The sequence below is a fragment of the Bos mutus genome, chromosome 8, assembly GCF_027580195.1.
Source record: "Bos mutus isolate GX-2022 chromosome 8, NWIPB_WYAK_1.1, whole genome shotgun sequence".
NCBI lineage: Eukaryota > Metazoa > Chordata > Mammalia > Artiodactyla > Bovidae > Bos > Bos mutus.
This window is the reverse complement of record NC_091624.1, coordinates 89,036,206-89,054,091: the sequence shown is the minus strand read 5'-3', so window position 1 is coordinate 89,054,091 and position 17,886 is coordinate 89,036,206.

Genomic DNA, 17,886 nt, shown 5'->3' with positions numbered 1-17,886 from the left:
TGGATTCCATCCCTAGGTCGGGAAGATCCCTTGGAGGAGGGCACAGCAACCCACTCCAGTATTCTTGCCTGGAGAATCCCTTGGACAAAGGAGCCTGGCAGCTCATAGGGTCGCAAAGAGTCAGACACAAATGAAGCAACTTAGCACAAAAGCAATCATTTAGAGATTTTAAATCATCCTGATAAATTATGGTCAAGTCAGAATTTAAAAATGAAATGAGAAATTTAGTAAGTAACGGAAATTCAATCACTATTCTTCAAATTTGCAGAAGCAAAGTTGCATACTGAGGTAAATTCACAGCCTTGAGTGTGTGGAGGCTAAGTTTCTTCAGTTGTGTCTGACTCTTTTGCGATCCCATGGACTGTAGCCCGCCAGTCTGGCTAGTCCTTGCCACTAGCACCATCTGGGAAGCCCAAATTGACAGCTTTAGGAAACATGAATTGAAAATAGATTGGCCTCACTCATTAAAGGGCTTCCCAGGTGACTCATTAGTAAAGAACTAGTCTGCCAACACAGGAGATACAGGAGACGCCAGTTCCATCCCTGGGTCGGGAAAATCCCCTGGAGGAGGAAACGGCAATCCATTTCAGTATTCTTGCCTGGACAATTCCATGGACAGAGGAGCCTGGCAAACTACAGTCCATGGGGTTGCAAAGAGTAGGACACTACTGAGCAACTGAGCAAGCACACACACACTCGTTCAAGTCAGTAAGAGAATTCAAATAACATTAAAAGAAATAGGAAAAGGTAACATTCATTAAATATTCCCTCTGCATCTGGGACTGTGCTAAACACTTTACAGGAAGTATTTCTATCTTCTGAACAACCCTACCAAGCCATTAAACAATAACTGGTTCTCTTCAGTGTGTCCTTTGATACCCTCATTTACTGAGTCCCTACTATGTGCAAGAACAACAGACCATAGGTGCTATGAAGTAGCAGAAATGTGATTCAATTACAGTCAGAATTTTCCCAAATCTATACACATTCCAGTGTGACAGAATTCAAAATCAGATTAATAAACTAATTCATCATGATTAAGAGTACCTTAGAAATATAAAGATGATTCGACACCAGAAAGTATATATACATATATAAGTGAAGACGCTCAGTGGTGTCCAGCTCTTTGCAACCCCATGGACTGTAACCTACCAGGCTCCTCCGTCCATGTATATATACATATACTTGTATGTATGTATGTATATGAAATGCATCATTTATAAAAATAGACTTTGATAAGTGGCAGTTTCTCAAGGATTAGTCAAAAACCCAAAAAGTGTACTTTTAAAATTCAGTTGCATAACAACGTATCAATCTGACTTGCCCCTTGAATAGGTCTCTTTAACCTATGCATGATTTTGTAGTATATACATGAGTCATTTTTAAAACACTGGTGCAGAGATATTCAGATCTTAGAAAATCTACATCTATTTCAATATATAGACTACAGTAACTTATTTGTTAATATCTTCATTGCTGTCATCATAAAAGTCTAAGTTTTGGGAGACTGTCAGGATCACAGTGGTAGATTTTTTAAAATTCTACTTTTATATTGAAAGCCCAACTGTTATCACTGGCAACAAATGTCCTCCTTGAAGTGACAGTTTCATGTTATAAATATCTCAAGAAAATATCTGTCAGATACCAAATTCTGAATAGCCATAGTTTGTCTGTCATGGTTTGGAGTAAAAATGGAGTTTGTGAAAAGAGTGGCTAATTTAGCTCACAGCTCATACGGTCATCAATCTATGTGCTTCTCCTCAGAACAATCATCATGCACGCAGCAGAAGTGCTTGTCACACAGCACATTAAAAATCTATCACAGAGAATAGTTTTTAAATGCATACTCAAAAGTTAAGATTCCATAAAATTCATAATCTTACTGTTTCTCTAAAGGTATTCTTAAGTGAAACTGGAACTTCTACTTCAAGAAGATTACGGTGAAAACTATGAGAATTACTAGGACATTTAGGTGCCGTGGCTTTGATCGACACAGGCACCTGCAGTCTTACCCACTACTGTTTTTGCACCACCCGTAGGAGTTGTTAATGTGGTGAAAAAGCAAATAAGGTCTTGATATCGTTATATGAAGATATAACAATCATTTTGACTTCATGAACCCCCTTAAAGTGCCTTGGGGATCCACAGGGCTCTACAGACCACACTTAAACAACTGCTGGTTTAATGAATTTCCTTGCACCTGCTCTGGTTAAAGTCACTTTAACCTTTAAATTGTAGAGTAACTTCCTTGGCTCTTAAGAGAAAATCTAACATCTTTCACAAAGTTTACCAGTGGGCCCTTTTCCGTATCTCCAGGGCCATTACATGTCATATTTCTATGCATCAATACTGCCCAACTCTGTGGGCTCGTTCCAGAAATTATTGTCGCTGTTCAGTTGCTAAGTCCTGTTTGAACTTTGTGACCCCATGAACTATAGCCCACCAGATTCCTCTGTCCATGGGGGTTTTCCAGGCAAGAATACTAGAGGGGGTTGCCATTTCCTTCTCTAAGGGATCTTCCAGGATCAGGGGTCGAACTTGTATCTCCTGCATTGGCAGGTGGATTCTCTACCACTGAGGCACCAGGGAAGCCCTACAGAAACTGTTATGCAGCCATTAAGTCATGTCCAACTCTTCGCGACCCCATGGACTACAGCACGCCAGGCTTCCCTGTCCTTCACTATCTCCTGGAGTTTGCTCAGACTCATGTCCATTGAGTTGGTGATGCCATCCAACCATCTCATCCTCTGTCATCCCCTTCTCCTGCCTTCAATCTTTCCCATCATCAAGATCTTTTCCAATGAGTCAGCTCTTCTCATCAGATAACCATAGTAATGTAGCTTCAGCTTTAGCATCAGTCCTTCCAATGAATATTCAGGACTGAATCCTTTAGGATGGACTGGTTTGACTCCCCTGAAGTCCAAAGGGGTCTCAAGAGTCTTCTCCAGCACCACAGTTCAAAAGCATCAATTCTTTGGCACCCAGGAACTGATGAGCTACTGAGGATACTCACAGCCATAAGCATCTTTTACTTCTCCTGCGTGGCTCAGATCCTGAATGTAAATATCTAATTACTTTGTAACTACTTTTTTCACAGCGGTGGCCTTTGCTCCAATGTAAGCGTTGTAAGTTCAGGGCCTCTGCCTCTCATACTCAAGACTCTCTCCCCAAGGCCAACAAGTAAAGGAATGAACTGCACAACACCTTTCTATAAAAGTAGTTTGCAGCAGAAGGACTTTGGGAAAGGTTTCAAAAAGAGGAAGCAGAAAAATATCTTAAAATAAATTTAAAAAGTAAAAATGTAACAGTTTTATTTTTAAAATGTGGCATAACCTTATATTAAAAATACAACCAATAAATGCACATACCATAAACATGAATAGATTAATGCAAATAAGTAAATAACATACATACATACAAATATACATTTTTTCTACAATGAGATTCAGTCACAGGACATCAGTTAAATTTCCTCCAACTCTGAGAAGAGTTGGATATCAATGTTTTCCATATTACTGCAGATACCAAGTGTGACTCAAACTACTTCATAGCTGAGGCAGAAATCACAGCTTTGGAAATGACTGAACAATGAAGAGTCTGAGCTAGGACACGAGTCACTGAGAATCAAGTTCCTTCTTCAGTTCACTTCAGTCACTCAGTTGTGTCCAACTCTTTGCGACCCCATGGACTGCAGCACACCAGGCCTCTCTGTCCATCACCAACTCCTGGAGCCCACTCAAACTCATATCCACTGAGTCGGTGATGCCATCCAACCATCTCATCCTCTGTCATCCTCTTCTCCTCCCACCTTCAATCTTTCCCAGCATCAGGGTCTTTTCTAATGAGTCAGCTCTTTGCATCAGGTGGCCAAAGGATTGGAGTTTCAGAACAAGTTTCAGAACAAGACCCAGCTTCCCCCTCAGTCAGTCTCTCCCATCAGGAAGCTTCCATAAACCTCTTATCCTTCTCCATAAGAGGGCAGACAGAAAACCACAATCACAGAAAACTAACCAATCTTATCACATGGACCATAGCCTCTCTAACTCAGTGAAACTATGAGCCATGCTGTGTAGGCCCACCCAAGACGGACAGGTCATGGTGGAGAGTTCTGACAAAACGTGGTCCACTGGAGAAGGGAATGGCAAACCACTTTAGTATTCTTGCCTTGAGAACCCCATGAACAGTATGAAAGGCAAAAAGATAGGTTCCTTCTTACTTCTGAGTTTTCTTAGGAGTTTGTTAACACACAGAAAGTGCCGCGTGATTTCCAATCTGACAATTTCCCGGGCGCAGTCACTGTATTCCTTCTCTTTCAGGTAGACATGGATTCCCTGAAGTACCTCTTCACAGCCAGTGTGGGGCCCATCCTTCCCAGGGCAGAGTCTTCCTCTCCCATCAGGCAGGCATCCAGGGTCTAATTCAATGGAATGCTTATCATTTTAACAACTTTGAATTAGTGATAGTTCGAAAAGGAAAGGAGAAAAGGAAAGATATTCCCATCTGAATGCAGAGTTCCAAAGAATTGCAAGAGTGATAAGAAAGCCTTCCTCAGCAATCAATGCAAAGAAATAGAGGAAAACAACAGAATGGGAAAGACTAGAGATCTCTTCAAGAAAATTAGAGATACCAAGGGAACATTTCATGCAAAGACGGGCCCAATAAAGGACAGAAATGGTATGGACCTAACAGAAGCAGAAGATATTAAGAAGAGGGGGCAAGAATACACAGAAGAACTGTACAAAAAAGATCTTCACGACCCAGATAATCATGATGGGGTGATCACTCACCTAGAGCCAGACATCCTGGAATGTGAAATAATGTGACCTTAGAAAGCATCACTATGAACAAAGCTAGTAGAGGTGATGGAATTCCAGTTGAGCTATTTCAAATCCTGAAAGATGATGCTGTCAAAGTACTGCACTCAATCTGCCAGCAAATTTGGAAAACTCAGTAGTGGCCACAGAACTGGAAAAGGTCAGTTTTCATTCCAATCCCAAAGAAAGGCAATGCCAAAGAATGCTCAAGCTACGACACAATTGCACTCATCTCACACGCTAGTAAAGTAATGCTCAAAATTCTCCAAGACAATCTTCAGCAATACGTGAACTGTGAATTTCAGATGTTCAGGCTGGTTTTTGAAAAGGCAGAGGAACCAGAGATCAAATTGCCAACATCCACTGGATCATCGAAAAAGCAAGAGAGTTCCAGAAAAACACCTATTTCTGCTTTATTGACTATGCCAAAGCCTTTGACTGCGTAGATCACAATAAACTGGAAAATCTGAAAGAGATGGGAATAGCAGACCACCTGACCTGCCTCCTGAAAAATCTGTATGCAGGTCAGGAAGCAACAGTTAGAACTGGACATGGAACAACAGACTGGTTCCAAATAAGAAAAGGAGTAGGTCAAGGCTGTCTATTGTCACCCTGCTTATTTAACTTATATGCAGAGTACATCATGAGAAACGCTGGGCTGGAGGAAGCACAAGCTGGAATCAAGATTGCCGGGAGAAATATCAATAACCTCAGATACGCAAATGACATCACCCTTATGGCAGAAAGTGAAGAGGAACTAAAAAGCCTGTTGATGAAAGTGAAAGAGGAGAGTGAAAAGGTTGGTTTAAAGCTCAACATTCAGAAAACGAAGATTATGGCATCCGGTCCCATCACTTCATGGCAGATAGATGGGGAAACAGTGGAAACAGTGTCAGACTTTATTTTGGGGGGCTTCAAAATCACTGCAGATGGTGATTGCAGCTATGAAATTAAAAGATGCTTACTCCTTGGAAGAAAAGTTATGACCAACCTAGATAGCATATTCAAAAGCAAAGATATTACTTTGCCAACAAAGGTCCATCTAGTTAAGGCTTTTCCAGTGGTCATGTATGGACGTGAGAGTTGGACTGTGAAGAAAGCTGAGCACCAAAGAATTGATGCTTTTGAACTGTGGTGTTGGAGAAGACTCTTGAGAGTCCCTTGGACTGCAAGGAGATCCAACCAGTCCATCCTAAAGGAGACCAATCCTGGGTGTTCATTGGAGGACTGATGCTGAGGCTGAAACTCCAATACTTTGGCCACCTCATGTGAAGAGTTGACCCATTGGAAAAGACCCTGATGCTGGGAGGGATTGGGGGCAGGAGGAGAAGGGGACGACAGAGGATGAGATGGCTGGATGGCATCACCAACTTGATGCACATGAGTTTGGGTGAACTCCGGGAGTTGGTGATGGACAGGGAGGCCAGGTGTGTGATTCATGGGGTCGCAGAGTTGGACACCACTGAGCGACTGAACTGAACTAATATGGATCTTACTTCCTGATAAGATCAACTTTGAAGGAAACTTTGCTAGGCTTCTTTTAAAAGGTCTTCTTTCTCCTGCCTCTAGAGACCCTCTTGGAAGAGCTGATTAGGTGTGAATGATACCTGAGCTTTATATGCATGGATCTCACCTTTGGCTCTGCTGCAGGATTTATATTTTGTCAAATTTGGTTTCATTTACCCTCTTCAATTGAAAAAATTTCTGAGCACTTACTCTGTGCCAATCATTATGCTGAACTCAGGCTATATCAAGATTATTAAACCTCCAATGTTACCCTCGAGAAGAGTAAAGTGTAGCCTCCACTCCTGTCCAGGTGTTCAAGTGGTTAGAATGTCTTGCTGCTTTTTGGGAACCTCTTTGTCTTAGCCAGCACCAATGTCCTAGCTGTGTCCATGCAATGGTTGTTGTTGATTTTCAGTCACTAAGTCATGTCCAACTCCTTGGGATCCCATGGACTGCAGTCTGCCAGGCTCCTCTGTCCATAGGGTTCTCTCAGCAACAGTAGTGGAGTGGATTGTCATTTCCTTCTCCAGGGGATCTTTCCAATGGTTAAGCAGCCAATTTTTTATTTGCTACATTTATATAATTTTCATATTGTTACCTCTTGCTTGGCATTTGTAGTTTGAATTTGTAAAAGTGGTCGTAAGGATCCTGCAATCCTTTCTATTTCCACTTTGAGGTTTGTTGAAAAAAAAGGGAGGAGAAAATGTAAGTGAAAAGAAGAGGTAATATATTTCCTGTTATTTTTCAAGATATCAAATCTTTCCTCCCTCACTGAACATTGCTGCTGCTGCTGCTAAGTCACTTCAGTCGTGTCCGACTCTGTGCGACCCCATAGACGGCAGCCCACCAGGCTCCACCATCCCTGGGATTCTCCAGACAAGAACACTGGAGTGGGTTGCCATTTTCTTCTCCAATGCATGAAAGTGAAAAGTGAAAGTGAAGTTGGTCAGTCATGTCCGACTCTTCACGACCCCATGGACTGCAGCCCACCAGGCTCCTCTGTCCACGAGAGTTTCCAGGCAAGAGTACTGGAGTGGGGTGCCATAGAAAGTAAAATTAACTTGTGATCAAACTGCCAACATCTGATGGATCATCAAAAAATCAAGAGAGTTCCAGAAAAACATCTATTTCTGCTTTATTGACTATGCTTAAGCCTTTGACTGTGTGGATCACAATAAACTGTAGAAAATTCTGAAAGAGATGGGCATACCAGACCATCTGATCTGCCTCTTGAGAAACCTGTATGCAGGTCAGGAAGCAACAGTTAGAACTGGACATGGAACAACAGACTGGTTCCAAATAGGAAAAGGAGTACATCAAGGCTGTATATTGTCACCCTGCTAATTTAACTTATATGCAGAGTACATCATGAGAAATGCTGGGCTGGAAGAAGCACAAGCTGGAATTAAGATTGCCAGGAGAAATATCAATAACCTCAGATATGCAGATGACACCACCCTTATGGCAGAAAATGAAGAACTAAAGAGCCTGTTGATGAAAGTGAAAGCAGAGAGTGAAAAAGTTGGCTTAAAGCTCAACATTCAGAAAACTAAGATCATGGCATCTGGTCCCATCACTTCATGGCAGATAGATGGGGGAATCAGTGGAAACAGTGTCAGACTTTATTTTTCTGGGCTGCAAAATCACTGCAGATGGTGATTGCAGCCATGAAATTAAAAGACATTTACTCCATGGAAGGAAAGTTATGACGTACCTAGACAGCATATTAAAAAGCAGAGACATTACTTTGCCAACAAAGGTCCATCTAGTCAAGGCTATGGTTTTTCCTGTGGTCATGTATGGATGTGAGAGTTGGACTATAAAGAAAGCTGAGTGCCGAAGAATTGATGCTTTTGACCTGTGGTGTTGGAGAAGACTCTTGAGAGTCGCTTGGACTACAAGGAGATCCAAACAGTCCCTCCTAAAGGAGATCAGTCCTTGGTGTTCATTGGAAGCACTGATGTTGAAGCTGAAACTCCAATACTTTGGCCACCTGATGCGAAGAGCTGACTCATTGGAAAAGAGTCTGATGCTGGCTAAGATTGAGGATAGGAGGAGAAGGGGACAACAGAGCATAAGATGGTTGGATGGCATCATCGACTCGATGGACATGGGTTTGGGTGGACTCTGGGAATTGCTGACAGACAGGGAGGCCTGGCGTGCTGCAGTTTATGGGGTCACAAAGAGTCGGAGACAACTGACCGACTGACCTGAATGCACAAAGGCAAATGAAAGTAAACACTGATGTTGGGGAAAAAAAGTGGTAAAGTCTTCTCTGTGCAAGTGACAAAATGTCACTTAACTACAAATCAGGGATGAAGCGCTCTACAGTGCGACAGATTTTAGACCACCCCATGTTGTCATGGACTTTGTAGACTGGGACCTGGGGACTGGAGTCAACGAGAAGAGGGATGCAGGGGACCCAAGTCTCGAGTGAAACAAGGGTGCTTTATTTGCAGAAATGCATGTTTATATATCTTCATACAAGGCAGCTTTAGGCAGTAAAAAAAATTGAGCAAAAACAAAGCCAAGCAAATAACAATCTTCAAAGGCCAGAAAGCATTCAATATCTTGAATAAGAGGGGTATAACCTAATAGATTACATTTAATTAAGGTCACTGCAGGGAGTCACTGAAGGGAGTCCAAGTAGGTGCCCTCTCTCATGATCTCAGTCGTGAGAACTGCATGCAGCTCTGCTCGCTCCTGTTTTCCAGGAACTGATAAGGAATAGAAAATCCTTGAGAAACGGCACACAAAGGAAAAGAATAACATATTGGATCCCTTAAAGCTGAATGTCCCCCAACACCAGGTGAGCTGGTTTAGCTGCAGACAGAGCCAGAGCAGGGCAGCAGGCTCCTGGGCAGTGTTAACCTAAAAGGCTAGTTGTCAGCTTTGCCAAATCTAAGAATCTATTTACTTATTTGTCTGTTTACATTTTTCACTCTCTATGGAGGTTATCAGATTCTGAGGATGTAGTCCTATTAACTCACATTGAAAAGAGACTGGGGTACAGACTGGACAGCCACTTTATTGATGTGCGAGAGGTCAGCTGTTATCTGGAAACATCTAGATGTTAGTCATTTGGACAGGGCGCCAGGTTCACATAAGAGATGAGATCAGAAGTGAGCTGAGAAAGGAAGGGAAGAGGTCATCTCAGGGAAATTCTATCCAGTGCCCATAGCTGGATGTGTGAATTTTGCCCCACATGGGAACAGCTAAATAATGCCTGCTTATTTGTCCAGGCATTGTTAGAAATACACTAGGCCACCCAATCATCACAAGCCAGTGGAATAGATATGATTATCATTTCCATGTAATTGGGGAGAAAACTGAGGTGCTGAAGGTCATAGAGCCAATGCAGACTGAAGCTGGGACATCAACCCAGGCAGTCTTGCCCCTGTGTCCACTGTCTCAAGCACTGGTTCCAGCCCTCTCCTCTGACAATGTGCTTCCTATCTTAGAGAAATACTTAGTAAGTTCTTACTTTCCAATTCCCATTCTTCTTTGTCACAAAAGTGCCATTCACCCATTCCAAAGACATTACAATCATTACAACAATACAATTGAAGAGGATACAGTTCCCCTTATACTTGCTTACTTCCAGTCTTGTCTTTTAGATGGTGTTTTGTTGAGCTCTACAGAATCTGCCTGCAATGTAGGAGATCCTGGTTTGATTCCGAGGTCGGGAACACCTGCTAGAGAAGGGATAGGATACCCATTCCAGTATTCTTGGGCTTCCCTGGTGGCTCAGCCAGTAAAGAATCTGCCCGCAATGTGGGAGACTTGGGTTTGATCCCTGGGCTGGAAAGATCCCCTGGAGAAGGGAAAGGCTACCCACTCCAGTATTCTAGCCTGGAGAATTCCATGGACTGTATAGATAATCCATGGGGTCACAAACAGTAAGACACAACTGAGCAGTTTTCACTTTCACTTAAACTGGACCTTTGGTCACTTTCACTGGACCTGTTCCCATCCGAGATAATATTTTTAGAAATTATCCTGAAGGATAAAGCATCCATTTAAAATTTACTCTTACTATCTTTGTTTTCAGAAGATTATCATTTTCTGACACAGTCTTCAAATCCTACATCTACTCACTCTTAGAACTGGCTCTGGGACACAGCGAGGACTTCCCTGGAGGCTCAGTGATAAAGAATCCTCCTGCCAGTGCAGGAGACATGGCTTTGATCCCTGATTCGGAAGATCCCTGGAGAAGGAAATGGCAACCTACTCCAGTATTCTTGCCTGGAAATTCCTGGGGACAGAGGAGCCTGGTAGGCTACAGTCCATGGGGTCGCAAAGAGTTGGACATGACTTAGTGACTGAAAAACAACAACTTGCTGGACACTCCAGATGTGGCGTTACTGCATTATAGTCTATCAGGGCAATCAGATGTTACATAATTAGATAAATTACTTAATTCCAGTTGTACAGAGTATAGCTAAAGGAGATGCTTAAGATTAATGAGAAGTAACAAGGACACAGAACAGTGTAGTGGTAAAATACTACTTATATAATTAATCATGACTTAGCAAATTAAGTAACCTCTCTGAGTTTTCAGTTTCCTTATTTGCAAGTAAGTCGATCAGTTGTGTCCAACTCTTTGCAATCCCATGTACTGTCTGTCTCCTAACAGGCTCCTTGGTCCATGGAATTCTCCAGGCAAGAATACTGGAGTGGGCATCCATTTCCTTCTCCAGGGGATCTTCCCAACTCAGGGATTGAACTCGGGTCTCTTGCATTGCAGGCAGATTATTTACCATCTGAGCCACTAGGTAAGCCCTCCTTATTTGCAATCGTATAAATAATTATAGTAATTATCTCAAAGGGAAGTTGTAGAGATTAAATGAAGTGTTTGTAAAAGACTTCCCTGAGAGGTTGTATATAATTTAAGGTTGCTACCATTAATATTAAAAATAATCTGTATCTTACAGATTCAATAAAGATGTATCATTACAAGGTTCAAAAATCATTGCAGCCTCATTCTCCCTGAATATGTGGTAGGATATATCACCTCTCAGTGAATATATAAGGAGATGAGATTGTATTGCACAATGACTGAGGCAACTGTAGTTGGTAAAGAAGAGTAAGAATCACATACACAGGCAAACTCAAAAATTTTAGGAAAACCAGCACCTAAATGAGTGGCCAGAAGGTTATAGGTACACCATACTTTGCTTATAACAGATCATCTCAGTGATATTGTTCTCCAACAATGTCTTCAGTGAACTTTAGAACAATTCAGTTGATATTTTTAAGGTATATACATAATTAAAAATTTTAAAGAAGGGAGAAAAGGGTCAATAAGGAAAAATAAGAAAAATTAAAGTCATTTATATTGAATATTTCCTTCTGACCTGGAAAATCCACCATAGATTGTACGAATGTTTCTCCCTTCTCTGACTTTAACTAGACTCTCCTCTCCAGAAACAACACAGGAGGTAGGAGAAGAGTGTTATACTTCTGTATAGATATCTCAGTGGCACAAGTGATTTGGAGTCCCCCACCTAGGCACTCATGGCAATAAATGCATATTTTTAATAGGCTTCATAAAAAAAAAAAAGAGTAGAAAATAAAAGGGCAAAAAATGACAAAACACAGAAAATCAAAGTTTCAATACTCAATGTTTAAAATGCACCCGTTGCCCAAAGTCCTCAGAACTTGCTGATACCTCTCCTTCAGGCAATCCTGCAGAGCCCCCCAACTTCCCAATGGTCCTCCAAGTTTCTGTGTTTTAATTTATAGAATGTGCTCAGAATGGTACCAGACACTTCCTAAGTGCTCCTTACGTATTAGCTCTTCTATTTGAATCTGGTTAGAAGATTATTTCGGTTATTTTCTGATGTTCTGGGTCTGTGGTCAGGAAGATGAGGCAGTTCCCAGAGAGCTGTTCAGACACAGCTTCATGCCAGTTACCCACTGCACAGTGAGAGGGGAAATAGCCATTCACAGGGATGATGAGGCCAAGCCTGTTGCAACAATACCCAGAGTTCTAGACGGAAACATTCCTACATGGCACACAGGCCAGCTGTCTACAAGGACTCACCCCCACCCTCACTGGATTCTTGGTTCTCCTGGAGTTTAGGAGCTCAGAGTTTCAGCCAGGAAAACACAGGCATCTGGCAGGCAGTCAGGAGGATCCTCTGCTCTATGCACTCAACTCAGCCAGGAGGCCAGGCCAGAGGGGATTCCCAGGCTGGATCCTGAAATCCCGTTTGGCAGCTTGCATTTAGTTTCCTTTTCACTCATTGCATCAACTTCATTGCTATTTTTACCTTTTGGGGTTCATTACACAATCTCTGATGATGTAACAAAATTCAAGTCACTTGTCAGTTTTCAGTATGTAGAGGGCTTTGCTTTGGGCTGTTTCACTGTAAAGATTTGGAAACTGCCTCAGAGACAGGAAACTCACCCAGAACCCACACAGTGCGACCTGCCCTCATGTCAGCAGGGTGGGGCAGGGGCCCACGGAGGCTTGTTCAGCAGCTGCAGCCAATGTGTTGTCCTTTTAACTTTCTTCTCAACCTTAGGTTGGCCCGACTCAATGCAGCCCTGACAATGACTATGAGAATTAAATGAGTTCAGCTCATAGGACGGCCTGGAATCTGAAGGGAAAAGTAAATGCAGGCTTGATGCAGACAGGCATGTTGTGAAAGGGCCAGTCTGAGTGCCCAGCAGCAGCGGGTCTGGCAGCAAACAGTGAAGACAATGCCTGGGCTACTCTTGCCTGTTCCTGGGCCATCGACCCTCTGATGGGAGCATTCTGAGGGTGACAGGATGCAGAGTGTAGGATCCTCTGGTTGGTTATGTTCTGGAGGAGTTAGAAGAGCTAGGCAGAGAGGGCCCCCAGCAAAATACCTAGGCCCAGCTTGATCCTGAAGCAAGAAGGACAAACACTGCTTGATCCTGAAGCGAGAAGGACAAACACTGGGCAATGAGTCTAGTCCAAGGCATATGAAAGACGTATAGAGCGTGAGTAAAGGGAAAACAGAAAGTGAAAGTGAAAGTCGCTCAGTTGTGTCCTACTCTTTGTGACCTCATGGACTATATAGTCCATGGAATTCTCCAGGCCAGAATACTGGAGGGGGTAGCTGTTCCCTTCTCCAGGGAATCTTCCCAACCCAGGGATCGAACCCAGGTCTCCTGCACTACAGGTGGATTCTTTACCAGCTGAGCCACCAGAGAAGCCCAAAGGGAAGAGAGAAGAGGCTGCAACCAGGGGCACTTAGATCTCTCTGCATATTGTCCCTCTCCACACCAGGTGGGAGGCCTGAGGAGCGGCTCTGGGCCCATCAGCTATTGGCTGTGAGCACAGGGCAACCCCAGCCTGGGCAGCATCAGCCTCAGGTGCTGAGACAGGGCGAGAGCGAGGCCGCAGCTGGAAGGTGGGAAGACACGCTCTTTCCTCAAGCTGGAGACAGACTCTCCATTGTGGTCCTGAAGCTTCACAGGAGCTCTCTAGGTTGCCAAGCAAAATGTCTCCAGTCTAGTTTGGCCTATTTTTAAATTTGTATAAATGGTATGTGGGTTTTTTTGAGTTGAGGTTCTTTTACTCACTACTATGTTTGTGCATTTAGTTGTGTTTCTTACATTTTATTGTTATTAACAACCATAGTGTAAGCATAGGTAACATATTTATTCATGCAATTTTAAGGAATATTTGGGTTGTTTCTAGTTTGCAACTGTTATGAATATTGTTGGTCTGAATATTCTTTACTTATATCCTGATGCAGATTTACATGATTCTTTTTAGGTTAATTAAGAGTGGATTTACTGGGTCACAGGCCATGCATATTTTCAGCTTTCCTAGATAATGTTTTTGAAAGTAGTTGTACAAATTAACACACCAAACAGCAGTTGCTCCATATAGTCATTACACTTGATATTTTAGGTCCTTTAACTTTTTTATTTACAGGCAATGTATTTATCTAAAAATTTGAAAAATCAATCCAAAATGTTTATATAGTGTTTGTAAAACTGGCCAGAGAAAAAAAAAATTATTTTCATATGTGTGTGTGTATGAAAATGCAAGGAAAACTTAATAGCAAAGTTTCTATCTCTACTTTCTATTTAAAGTTGCTATTTAAAAAGTAGCAAATGTCATTAAAATTTTTCATTAATACTTGCAACAATAATAAAGCATAAATATATTGGAATAAACCTCAGAAAGAATGTGCAAGACACATAATCAAACTAGCAGCAAAAATTTATTGACAGATAGTTTAAAAATAGTTCAAGAAAATGGAAATATTTGTTTTTCTTTATGACATGGTTAAGAAATGTTTGCTAAGTAAAATTTGTTCACTAAATAACTGTGTGTTTCTCAGGAGAAGGTGGACTTGGCAGTCTCCTGTTGCACACTCTGATTTCCCTCCTCACTGAGGGAAGATATGAATAAGTATCTCCCTTCCACCTCATCACATGCTTACATGCCCCTTGCTCCCTTACAAAAAGAGAAGTTGCTTAATCCTCATTAATGATCAAGATTTAAAGCATACTGTCTCAATGTAAGAGGAAAAACTGTTATATTTTTCACTGGCTTCTGGCCATCTAATATGAATCAAAAATGAAATTATAGACTTGTCAGTTCAGTTGCTCACTCATGTCCTATTCTTTGTGATCCCATGGACTGCAGCACGCAGGCTTCCCTGTCCATCATCAACTCCCAGACCTTGCTCAAACTCATGTCCATCGAGTCCGTGATGCCATCCAACCATCTCATCCTCTGTTGTCCCCTTCTTCTCCTGCCTTCAATCTTTCCCAGCATCAGGGTTTTTCCAATGAGTCAGCTCTTTGCATCAAGTGGCCAAAGTATTGGAATTTCAGCTGAGGTTAAAGGTGAAGATAAAGTGACCTGTCAAAGCTACTTTAAAAAAAAACCTGAAATCTATACTTTATTCAGATATCCTTATTCCACCACCTACCCATTCATCCCCGCTGGTTGGAGTAATTTCATTTTTATTTATTTATTTATTTAAGGCTATGAGAACTGTGGGATCTTATTAAATAGATTCCCAACCAGAGATCCAACCTAGGTGCCCTGCAGTGAAAGCATGGAGTTCCAGCCACTGAAACTCAAGGGAATTCCCAGATCGCCTTAGTTTCTACCCAATATTGTTTTTCTGTTCTGGGATGCTATTTAGAATGGCACATTTTATTAATTTCCATGTTTCCTTAGGCACCTCCAGGCTGTGACAATTTCTCAGTAATAGACTTTTTATGTTCTTATCAGTGGTATCATTTCAAAATGTCAATTTCCAATTTTTTATTGCTAGGTAAAAAGAGGTGATTGATTTTAAAATTGAACTTCTTTTTGGTGACTTGTTAAATTTATTTTAAAATTCTAATAGTTTATATATTGTTTTGTATTTTGTATGTACACAATTATATCTTTAGATAGAAAAAAATTACCTGAGACAGTCAGCAAGGTATTTGAACAGACCTCTCACAAAGAAAATATCCAAAATGGTCAATAAGCATATGAAAATTGTGTTGAACCTTAGAAACAATTAGGCAATATGAGTTAAAACTGTAATAAGACATCACTATGCTTCACTAGAATGGCTAAAATTAAGAAGACAGGCAACACCAAGTGTTGAAAAGAAAGTAATGCAACTAACATCCCATTCTCTGATAGTGAGACTATGCTGCTGTTGCTGCTGCTGCTAAGTCGCTTCAGTCGTGTCCGACTCTTTTCAACCCCACGGACTGCAGCCTACCAGGCTCCTCCGTCCATGGGAGTTTCCAGGCAAGAGTACTGGAGTGGGGTGCCATTGCTTTCTCCAGTGAGACTATAAATTGGTGCAAACATTTGGAAAATATGTTTGTTATTATCTACTAAATCTGAACATATGCACATTCTATTACCCAGTTACTTCATCCTAGACCATATACCCAACAGAAGGCTATAAAAATGTGCACCAAAGGACACAAACAAGGATTTTCATAGCAAAATTAATTATACTGACAAAAATCAATATAAACTCCATGAAGGCAATTGAAAGGTGGTATAAACTCCATAAAGGCAATTGAAAGAGCCTGATTAGGAAGCAGTTCATAAACACAATAGCAGATCATGGGAGGAGGACAAAGGGAAGAAAGAAGAAAAAAGAATTCTTGTTTACAATTCTGCCCATCCCCTTCTTCCAGTTCCTCACTCTGGTCTTTATTTCCAGTCTCTACAGCCATGAGAACATCTGGGCAGGATTTCTCCCGGCTTCAGTTCCCAACAACATCTGTGCCCATTCTTCTGTTCAGGGCACAACCTAGCACCCTCTCTGCCTGAAGACGTCTCGAATTAAGTACAAAGCCACACTCTTGCATTCAAGACTGTCCCGAATATATCCTGAGCTGATTTTCCACCATTGATCCCCTTGATTCTTAGCACATAACTCGTCCACAACTTGAAGCTCCTTCTGTGTGGTCCCTGCAAACTGGGAATTCTCCTGGCTCTCTGATCAAGCTGCTCCGTCCATCTTGAGCTGTGCTGGCCACCATGACATCAACCACAAGAAGCCAAATGACCACTTGACTAGTCCAATCTCAGCTGTACTATGACTGTAAAAGTATGTACTGTATTTTGAAGGAACTATGAAAAAGATGAATGTAGCTATCTCATTATTAATTTTATATTGGTATGTGTTGAAATGATAACATTTGGATATTTCATGTTCAATAAAATACAGTGTTAAAATTAACCTCACTTGTTTCTTTTTCCTTTTTTGATGTGGCTACTAGAAAATTTTAAATTAAGAAATTTAAAATTTCTTAAAATTTTTAATAAATTATATTTCTTCTGAGCAGTGCTGAATACATTCTCTGGTAGCATATTGGAAAATCACATAAAGGATAAAAATCACCGTTTAGCTTCACAAGTCAAACATAATTACTATTAAAATGTTAGTATATTTCCTTTAGTTTATTTTTTTCCTATATACTCTGAAACTCCAGTACTTTGGCCACCTCATGAGAAGAGTTGACTCATTGGAAAAGACTCTGACGCTGGGAGGGATTGGGGGCAGGAGGAGAAGGGGACGACAGAGGATGAGATGGCTGGATGGCATCACTGACTCGATGGACGTGAGTCTGAGTGAACTCCGGGAGCTGGTGATGGACAGGGAGGCCTGGCGTGCTGCGATTCATGGGGTCGCAAAGAGTCGGACACGACTGAGCGACTGATCTGATCTGATCTGATCTGATATACTCTTACATAGTTGCATTGTATCTACAATTTTATGCCCTGCTTTTGAATATAACTAGGTGCTTTTTATTTTCTTATAATACCAAAAAATAAATTCCTTATAGAAAAAATTTAAATGTGAGAAAATAAAGGGTAAAAATTACAATAACATTTATTCAATTTTTTCAAACTAAATTATGAAAATACCTAAGAATCCTATCCCAGAATATTCTTTCATTATGAGGAAAAGTTTATGTACAAGCAGTTCTAAAGGTACAAAGTGAGGAGCAAAGAATTTTCCTGCTTGCTGCATCCTTACCCTAGTGTGCAAAATCAGATATTTAGATTATTTGAAGTATGTACAAAATAAATATGCATCGGGCCTCA